Source organism: Leptopilina heterotoma, unplaced genomic scaffold (genome assembly GCF_015476425.1).
Source record: "Leptopilina heterotoma isolate Lh14 unplaced genomic scaffold, ASM1547642v1 Lhet_60, whole genome shotgun sequence".
Taxonomy (NCBI): domain Eukaryota; kingdom Metazoa; phylum Arthropoda; class Insecta; order Hymenoptera; family Figitidae; genus Leptopilina; species Leptopilina heterotoma.
In genome coordinates, this window is record NW_025111138.1 from 27,272 (window position 1) to 38,233 (window position 10,962).

Sequence of the window (10,962 nt, forward strand, 5' to 3'; positions counted from 1 at the left end):
TTCTCAAAATTTTGACCTAGCCAAAGGTTCTCAAATTTTTTTTGTATTCTTTATAAATAAATAAACAAAGTTTTATAACAAAATTTTTAATTTGCAGCCGGTGTTCTTTGGCTTTTTTAATTTTGAAAATTGACAAAATTGAGTTTTTACCGTTCAGGACCAGTTTTTTGAAAATTCTCAAAATTTTGACCTCGCCGAAGGTTCTCAAATTTTTTTTGTTTTCTTTATAAATAAATAAACAAATTGTTTATGCAAAATTTTTAATTACCAGCCGGTGTTCTTTGACTTTTTTGGCTTTTAAGTTTTGATATGAAACGGTGAGAAAATAGCTTTTTCACCGTTCATTATAGGTTATGATCTTTTGCTAAGGTTCTAATAATTTTTTTTGTATTCTTTATAAATAAATAAACAAATTTTTATTACAAAATTTTTAATTTCCAGCCGGTGTTCTTTGGCTTTTTTAATTTTGAAAATTGACAAAATTGAGTTTTTACCGTTCAGGACCAGTTTTTTGAAAATTCTCAAAATTTTGACCTCGCCGAAGGTTCTCAAATTTTTTTTGTATTCATTATAACAAAATAAACAAATTGTTTATACAAAATTTTTAATTTCCAGCCGGTGTTCTTTGGCTTTTTTAATTTTGAAAATTGACAAAATTGAGTTTTTACCGTTCAGGAGCAGTTTTTTTGAGAAATCTCAAAATTTTGACCTCGCCGAAGGTTCTCAAATTTTTTTTGTATTCTTTATAAAAAAATAAACAAATTTTTATAACAAAATTTTTAATTTGCAGCCGGTGTTCTTTGACTTTTTTGGCTTTGAAGTTTTGATATGAAACGGTAAGAAAATAGCTTTTTCACCGTTCATTATAGGTTATGATCTTTTGCTAAGGTTCTAATAATTTTTTTTGTATTCTTTATAAATAAATAAACAAATTTTTATTACAAAATTTTTAATTTCCAGCCGGTCTTCTTTGACTTTTTTTATTTTGAAAATTGACAAAATTGAGTTTTTACCGTTCAGGACCAGTTTTTTTGAGAAATCTCAAAATTTTTACCTCGCCGAAGGTTCTCAAATTTTTTTTGTATTCATTATAACAAAATAAACAAATTGTTTATACAAAATTTTTAATTTCCAGCCGGTGTTCTTTGGCTTTTTTGGCTTTGAAAATTGACAAATTTGAGTTTTTAACGTTCAGGACCAGTTTTTTTTGAAAATTCTCAAAATTTTGACCTCGCCAAAGGTTCTCAAATTTTTTTTGTATTCTTTATAAATAAATAAACAAAGTTTTATAACAAAATTTTTAATTTGCAGCCGGTGTTCTTTGGCTTTTTTAATTTTGAAAATTGACAAAATTGAGTTTTTACCGTTCAGGACCAGTTTTTTGAAAATTCTCAAAATTTTGACCTCGCCGAAGGTTCTCAAATTTTTTTTGTTTTCTTTATAAATAAATAAACAAATTGTTTATGCAAAATTTTTAATTACCAGCCGGTGTTCTTTGACTTTTTTGGCTTTTAAGTTTTGATATGAAACGGTGAGAAAATAGCTTTTTCACCGTTCATTATAGGTTATGATCTTTTGCTAAGGTTCTAATAATTTTTTTGTATTCTTTATAAATAAATAAACAAATTTTTATTACAAAATTTTTAATTTCCAGCCGGTGTTCTTTGGCTTTTTTAATTTTGAAAATTGACAAAATTGAGTTTTTACCGTTCAGGACCAATTTTTTGAAAATTCTCAAAATTTTGACCTCGCCGAAGGTTCTCAAATTTTTTTTGTATTCATTATAACAAAATAAACAAATTGTTTATACAAAATTTTTAATTTCCAACCGGTGTTCTTTGGCTTTTTTAATTTTGAAAATTGACAAAATTGAGTTTTTACCGTTCAGGAGCAGTTTTTTTGAGAAATCTCAAAATTTTGACCTCGCCGAAGGTTCTCAAATTTTTTTTCTATTCTTTATAACAAAATAAACAAATTGTTTATACAAAATTTTTAATTTCCAGCCGGTGTTCATTGACTTTTTTAATTTTGAAAATTGACAAAATTGAGTTTTTACCGTTCAGGACCAGTTTTTTTGAAAATTCTCAAAATTTTGACCTCGCCGAAGTTTGTCAAATTTTTTTTGTTTTCTTTATAAATAAATAAACAAATTGTTTATGCAAAATTTTTAATTACCAGCCGGTGTTCTTTGACTTTTTGTTTTGTTTTGATATGAAACTGTGAGAAAATAGCTTTTTCACCGTTCATTATAGGTTATGATCTTTTGCTAAGGTTCTAATAATTTTTTTTGTATTCTTTATAAATAAATAAACAAATTTTTATTACAAAATTTTTAATTTCCAGCCGGTGTTCTTTGGCTTTTTTAATTTTGAAAATTGACAAAATTGAGTTTTTACCGTTCAGGACCAGTTTTTTGAAAATTCTCAAAATTTTGACCTCGCCGAAGGTTCTCAAATTTTTTTTGTATTCATTATAACAAAATAAACAAATTGTTTATACAAAATTTTTAATTTCCAGCCGGTGTTCTTTGGCTTTTTTAATTTTGAAAATTGACAAAATTGAGTTTTTACCGTTCAGGAGCAGTTTTTTTGAGAAATCTCAAAATTTTGACCTCGCCGAAGGTTCTCAAATTTTTTTTCTATTCTTTATAACAAAATAAACAAATTGTTTATACAAAATTTTTAATTTCCAGCCGGTGTTCTTTGACTTTTTTAATTTTGAAAATTGACAAAATTGAGTTTTTACCGTTCAGGACCAGTTTTTTGAAAATTCTCAAAATTTTGACCTCGCCGAAGGTTCTCAAATTTTTTTTGTTTTCTTTATAAATAAATAAACAAATTGTTTATGCAAAATTTTTAATTACCAGCCGGTGTTCTTTGGCTTTTTTAATTTTGAAAATTGACAAAATTGAGTTTTTACCGTTCAGGAGCAGTTTTTTTGAGAAATCTCAAAATTTTGACCTCGCCGAAGGTTCTCAAATTTTTTTTGTTTTCTTTATAAATAAATAAACAAATTATTTATGCAAAATTTTTAATTACCAGCCGGTGTTCTTTGACTTTTTTTAATTTTGAAAATTGACAAAATTGAGTTTTTACCGTTCAGGACCAGTTTTTTTGAAAATTCTCAAAATTTTGACCTCGCCGAAGGTTCTCAAATTTTTTTTGTATTCATTATAACAAAATAAACAAATTGTTTATACAAAATTTTTAATTTCCAGCCGGTGTTCTTTGACTTTTTAATTTTGAAAATTGACAAAATTGAAATTTTAATGTTCAGGACCAGTTTTTTTGAAAATTCTTAAAATTTTGACTTCGCCGAAGTTTCTAATAATTTTTTTTATTCTTTGTAGCAAAGTAAACAAATTGTTAATACAATATTTTTAATTCCCAGGCGGTCTTCTTTGATTTTTTTGGTTTCGAAGTTTTATATCTGAAGCCGTGAGAATATAGCGTTTTCACCTTTTCAGTATACTTACTGTAATTTTAGAATTTTTAAATTTCTAAAAAAAATTTGTTTTTGCAGTTATTATGTGTTGTGGACAGTGCTTCTTATAAAAAATATAATTATAATAATATAATTGTTTTAGTAGTAAATTTCAGGCCTGCACATGGGAGCAGTCAGCGAGTAAGGGGAAAGAGTGGGGACATCACCTTGCGGGCTGTCCTTCTTTCTCCCCGCTCCTCGGCCTGCTTCACAAGCCTATATGTTGGTATGGTGGGGCCTGTTACCTGTTTCCCCTTACTCACGGTCTTCTCCATGTTCCGGACTGTATTAGAGTGATCGCATGGCGCGGGTTTTTTCGTTCATTGAACGTTCGTATCTTCAAGTACATGTATTATTAAATAAATATTTATTTCTTCAGAATAATTATTACTCGAGTCAATAAAACTCAATGCACAAATGGAAAACTTTGAATATATTTTACTAAATTATAGAGACCTAATTTTTAAAAAATAAATAACTTATTTAATTAATAATAAAATCAAATGAATTTTGTTATTTCCTGACTTTTCCCTGATTTCCAGAAAAAATTTTGACTTTTTCCCTGACCCTAAGTTCAAAAATTTAAAATTCAATCATTTGAACGTTCAAAACTTGTGGATCATTCAATTGACTTTTTTTTGAAAAAATTTATACAAATTCTATTTTTAATAATTTGATAACTGTGAAATTTTCATTATTTTAGAAAATAATTAAATATTAGAGTAGAATTTTATCAAAATTTTTGTTTAATAATTGAATTTTTTGTGAAATTTTATGAAAATAGTAGAATATTGAAAATCATTGAATTAAGAAAAATTTTTGAAAAGAATTGAAATTTTGCAATGAATTTTATTAAAATTTTTAAAAATAATTGAATTTTATTACTTTAAAAAATAATTGAATTCTTGTAATGAATATTGTTCTTTATGTCAATAATTAACTTCTTCCTAATGATTTTATTATTTATAAAATTAATTAAATCCCTGAAAGGAATTTCAAAATTTATGAAAATAATTGAATTACTGCGAAGAATTTAATGCCAAATTTTAAAACATTTGATTTTTTGAAAAAATGTATGCAAATTCTATTTTGAATAATTGAATTTCTGTGAAATTTTTATTTTTGTGGAAAATAATTGAATGTTTGTGTAGAATTTTATCAAAATTTTTGTTTTATAATTGAATTTTTTTGGGGAAATTTATTGAAACAGTAGAATATTGAAAATCATTGAATTAAGAAAAGTTTTTGAAAATAATTGAAATTTTGCCATGAATTTTATTACAAATTTTTAAAATAATTGAATTCTTGTGATGAATACTTCTAACATATTTATGAAAATAATTGAATTTTGCAATGAATTTTATTAAAATTTTTTTAAATAATTAAATTCTTGTGATACTATTACATATTTATGAAAATAATTGAATTTTGCAATGAATTTTATTAAAATTCTTGAAAATAACTGAATTTTGTCGAAGAATTTTGATATTAATTTATAAAGATAATTGAAATGTTGACAATTTTTTTTTTAGATTTTTTGAAAGTAATTGAATTTTGCAATTTTGAAAATAATTGAATTTCTTGAAAGAATTTTGATATTTGTTAAGATAGTTAAATTCATTCATAGAATTTATGTCAGTTTTTCAATATAGGATTAAGTTAGTTAAAATAAATTTTTGTCAGAAATAAAAAAAATTGAAGGTTTTTTTTAGAGTTCGTGGTAATTTCATAGTTTATGAGGTAAACGAAAAGACACAAAAATTCAGAATTTTCAAATAAATTCCAAGCATTTAATCTTTTCCAGTACTTTTAAGAAAAATCCTCGACTTTTCCCTGATTTCCCGGACTAATTCTACTTTCCTTGACTTTTCCCTGAATTCAATCATTTCCCTGACATGTGGCAACCCTGTGGATAATAAAAAATTTATTCATTAAACCCCGAATTATTTTATTTTTAAAAGGAAAATATTTAGAGGCAAAAGATTAAATTTTCTCCAAATCTCTTTCTCTCTCTCTCTCTCTCTCTCTCGCTCGGACATTTGAAAATTCTGAAGCACATGCAAAATGAAGAGTCGATAAGCGATCACGTCATAGGGTTAATCGTTCTTTATTGCTTTCGCTGTAGAAATTTATTAAGTGAAAGTGACAAATCGAATTGTCACAAGCGAACGAGCAATTACGGTAAATTGAGTAAAATTAACGGGTCTCCCGGAGATAAGCGGAAATGGTGAGTGTGGGAGAGAGAGAAATACAGGGGGTGGTGGGAGGAGAGAGAGAGAGAGAGGAAAAAAGAAAAAAATTTGCCAAATGAAAAGAAAAATATTATTCTAGATTGAGATATACAAAAAAAAGGGGGAAAAACGATCATGAGTTATACAAAACTTGGGCAGAGAAAGAGAGAGGGGGGGAGGTACAAAAATCTATTTTAGAACATTACGACTCCCACTCACAATGATTCATATATAAGAAGCACTAACTTTCATCCCGTATATAAATATATTATATTAACACTGATACCACACGAGACTTATTTCATACATTATGCACATTTATGTTTTATTAGCTTACTCTCATTTCTAATCCTAATTACATAATGTTTCCCGGAAGAAAACAAAATTATTTTTAATATAAATAAAAATTAAATACATAAAAATAAATAACAATTTATTGCCACAAACATTTAATATTGTTATTCCCTGACTATTTCCTGACCCCAAAGAATATTCTAATTCACGTTGGTGAAGTTTACAACGTTTTTAATCAACGATTTAAAAGGAATAATATTTTTTTAAACAAATTTTAATTCATTTTTCTATAGAAAATATTTTGGTTAGTTTTTTGAATAATAATTTACAAAAAGAAATATTTGTAAACAAAAAATTTTATTCATTTGGGTAAAAAAATAATTTTTTCCTTTCAATCGTTGATCATAAACGTTGCAAACTTCACCGACGTTCTAATTCCCACTAAATATGATTAGATACTCAAAAAAATGTTCACATTTATTCACGAATTTCTTTAATATAGTAAAATTATTCAAAAACATCAATAACTTTATTTTTAAATAAATATTTATAATCATTATTATTTTTCCATAGGAATAAAGATTTTCAAAAATTTGAAATTCAATCTTTTCTGAAAATCAAGAAATTATAATAATTAAAAATGACCGAGTGATAAAATCATTATTTTATTTTGAAAAAGTCCTTTGAGAATTTTCAAATCCACTACAATTTAGTTTTACGAAATTTCAATTAATGGGAAATTCTCCAATTAAATATATATTAGAAAATAAAAACTTGAAATAATTTTAAAAAAATCTAATTAAACTTTTTCAAAAAAAACTAATTCTACATAATTATTAGTATAACAAAATTTAGATTTAAAAAGATTTTAATTTGAAACCTTTTCAAAATTCAATAATTTCTAAAAATAAAAATAAATAATTTATTGAATGTTTCTTAAAATTGAATTCTCATAAAGAATTTTATCAATAAATTTTTAAATAATTGAATTCTTTCGACGAATTTTAATAACATTTTTAAGAATAATTATACATTTTTGGAGGAATTCGATTAAAGTTCTACTAAAAATAATTGAAATTCTGTAATGAGTTTTATTATTTATGAAAACAATTGTATTTCTAAAAAAATTTTATTATTTATGGAAATAATTGAATACTTAAAAAATTACATTACTTAAGAAAATAATTGAATTATTGCGAAACAATTTATAAAAGATTTGTAAATAATTGAATTTATGTGAAATTTTTATTATTTATGAAAATAACTAAATTATGTTTGCATAGAATTTTATTAAAATTTTTGTTAAATAATTGAATTGTTTTACAAAATTGTATTAAAATAGTAGATATTGAAAATCATTGAATTGAGGACAATTTTTGAAAATAATTTAATTTTTGATAAGAATTTTATTAAAATTTTTGTTAAATAATTAAATTCTTTTACAAAATTTTATTAAAATAGTAGATATTGAAAATCATTGAATTGAGGAAAAATTTTTTAAATAATTGAATTTTGGAGAAGAATTTTATTATTTATAAAAATAATTGAAATTTTGACGAGAATTTAAAAAAAAAGATTTTTTTAGCGTAATTGAATTTCTGTGATAAGTTTAATTATTTATGAAAATATAATTTAATTCTTGAAACGAATTTTATGACTTATTATGAAAATAATTGAATCTCTATAAGAAATATTATTATTTATGAAAATAATGGAATTATTGCGCAGAAATTTATAAAAATATTTGTTAATAATATTGCATTCCTGTGAAATTTTGATTATTTTAAAAAAATAATTAAATCTTTGCGTAGAATTTTCTCAAAATTAAAATTTTTGAAAGTAATTGAATTTTGGCGAAGAATTTTATTATTTTTAAAGATAATTAAAATCTTGAAGAGAATTTTATTAATAAAAATATATATTTAGAAAATAATTGAATTTCTGCAATCATTTGTAATTTATCCAATATCCAATTTTTTTTAGTGTTTTTAAACAAAATTCTTCTACGAATTAATTATTTTTAATAATTAAATGTGTATTAAAAAATTTAACTAACAGAAGAATTATTTGAATTATTAAAATTTTTCAATAATTGAAAAAATAAAATTTCAACAAACAATAAAATTGATCAAAAAAATTCCGTCGTGGCAATATACGGGATTTATTATCAACAAAAAAACAATGTTTGCAGTACAAAAATTTTTTCAAATAAATTTTTTTTTTGAAGTCAATTTTTTCAAATTGAAAAGCAAAACGTTTGTTTGAAAAACTTATGTTTTTTCCTTTTTTTTAATTCAGAGTGAAAAAAAATAAACGTTTGTGACAATGAGTCTTTTCAGCATATATATAAGAGTTATACGTTCAGAACACATTGTTTGTAATTGGCGGAACATCTTCTTCCACAATTACGGAATGGATCGGCGAGAGAGTAGGTCATTTTTTATCGCGAAGGAAACTGCTCGTGAAACAAGAACACTGAGGAGAACGAAAAGATAAAGTCACTTTGACCTAAGTCCTTTGAAAACCTTCGACATAGATCTATATATACAAAGTGTTCCACCAAATAGGCGAAAATTGTGTTTGGCGAGAGAGTTCATCACTTCCGGAGTCACAAAAAACTTTCACCCAAAAATGGGGGAAAAAATTAATGGTGTCGAAAAAAAGAACAATTAGGATTTTTTTTAGTGTCAATTTTACGGGTTAATAATTTATTTATGGGGGAATTTTTACTTTTTCCATAAAAAAAAGTATATAGTAGGTAAAAGTAAAAGAAAAATTAAAAGTTGAAAAAAATAAAAGAAGAAAATTAAGTATAAAGTAAAAAAAGAAAAAATTCAAATATGTAAAAAAAGGAAAAGTTGTCAAAAAAAACTTTAAAAAAAAAATTAATTGTAGTGTCAATATTGTATTGACAGATGACATTCTGTTTACCATTCTTATCAGTTACGAAAGTTCTATTTCAAATATTTGCGTCGAGACAAACAACTTCATTCATAAAAAAGAATTCGGATTTTAAATTCTTACTTTTCTTACTATATCATTCAATTTTTGTATTTGTCTTTAATTCTATATTTCTATTATTTTGTTTACATTTTTATTTTTTTATATTTTTATTATGTTTTATATTTCTGTACTTTTATTATTTTTAATATTTCTATACTTTGATTATTTTTTATATTTATATTTATGTAATAATTTAGTAATTAACTATACCTTTGATTATTTCCCCTCTAATTAAACTTTCATAGAGTTGATTATAATCGGAAGAAAATCCAAAAACCAATTTTCAATTTCACCAAATTCACCTACTTTTTAACAATGAGAGAAAGGATCGTTTTTAAAATTGAGGACAGACTAATTTGAAATTATTGTATGCGTGATGTCATTGCTTTGGTTTAGTATAAGTTTTGTCATGTTGCCAAAATCTGAAATCTATAAACGTTTTGCGAAACTTGGAGGAGTAATTTACGATTGTAACTCTTTCTTCTATTTTCTTTGTGAAAGAGAAAGAAAGAGAGAGAGAGAGAGAATTGCGAAAAATATTTTGAAACAGTTAAAAACAAACATTTTCAATTTAAATGAATTTTCTACTTTCAAAATTTACTTCCATTTACTTTAAATGATTTTCGTTTAAAACATTTATCCCATTCAAACTTTGTTTTGCTAATTAAATTCTGTTTTATATTCAACTCTTTTTTTGTTATAATTAGAATTTGTAATTTAAAATATAAAAATTCAAAACTATTACTGACAGTTTAGAAATTATGTTCAAAAGATATTTTCCCGTATTCGTAATTCATTGAAATATTTTGCGATAAATCGATGAATTATCTTTTCTTACATAACCTTAAATAATTTCAAAATTCGATAATTTCTCTTCTTGGTTTTTAATAATAAACTTCTAAAGTTAAACTATTTTGTTTAATTTCTCAAGTTGAAATTTTAATTAAAATTTTTTCTGACGACAATTCTAATCAACAGAATGACAATTCTCGTGTCCTTGAGACATTTACAATCCCCTGGAAGTTGTTGAAATTTATCATTATGAACTCCAAAGGAAACATAAAATCTCTTGTTTTATACAAGGTGTCTCCTCGTCCTAAGGAGTTTGATACTCGTTTTTTGTGTCTGGAATGAAGAGGAAGAAAAAGAAGAGTCAATAAACTAACTCCTACCTAGAACATTCGTTCTCCTGAGACATTTTCACATCTAAAACACGTGTCCGGTATTTCTAGTTCACTTTATCACATCGTCTTGTGCAAGTCAAGGTGGATGAAAAATTTGGCGACAAGTTCTTGACACTGATGAAGGAGTTTGATCGAGCGAGCTCCATCTATGAGGTAGCACGTGCAGTGAAGGCGAAAGCTGAATGAACTCTCGATTCCTTCTATGCAATTTCAAGCCGTCAAGAAACACTCATGTCTCATTGACCTTGCGCATAATTAATATGATTCAAATTGGAAGACCTAGAGAAGAGAATATTGAAGCATTAACATAAAGGAGATGAGAAAATCGACGAGTGAGGAGATATGAGAAGATATCACGAGACCCCAAAGGCTATCGGTTTTCCTTTCTTTCCAAGTTATTTCCTGCCCTGATGATTCTCATATGAGTCATTTGATGAGCGAAGGGAAACGAGAGAAGAAACCACAAAAAAATAACCAACCTCTTAAAATAAAGAAGGAAGGGAATGATTTAAGTTAGAAAACGCAAAAAAAAGCAACAACAAAAGAAATTTTACGACAAGATTGTCGCCGGTAATTAACCAAATTAGGAAACATTAACAAGATATTGTGGAGGCGTCTGCCGGGCCCTGGGGGAGAAAAGGATTTTTTTTTAATGCCTTTAAATGTAAGAAACGCGCGGGAGCACCAATTTCCGGTGCGGGGGGCCATCGGCATTCCAATCATTTATCGAGAGCACCATGCGGGGGTGGCGTTATTTTTGTTTGTTT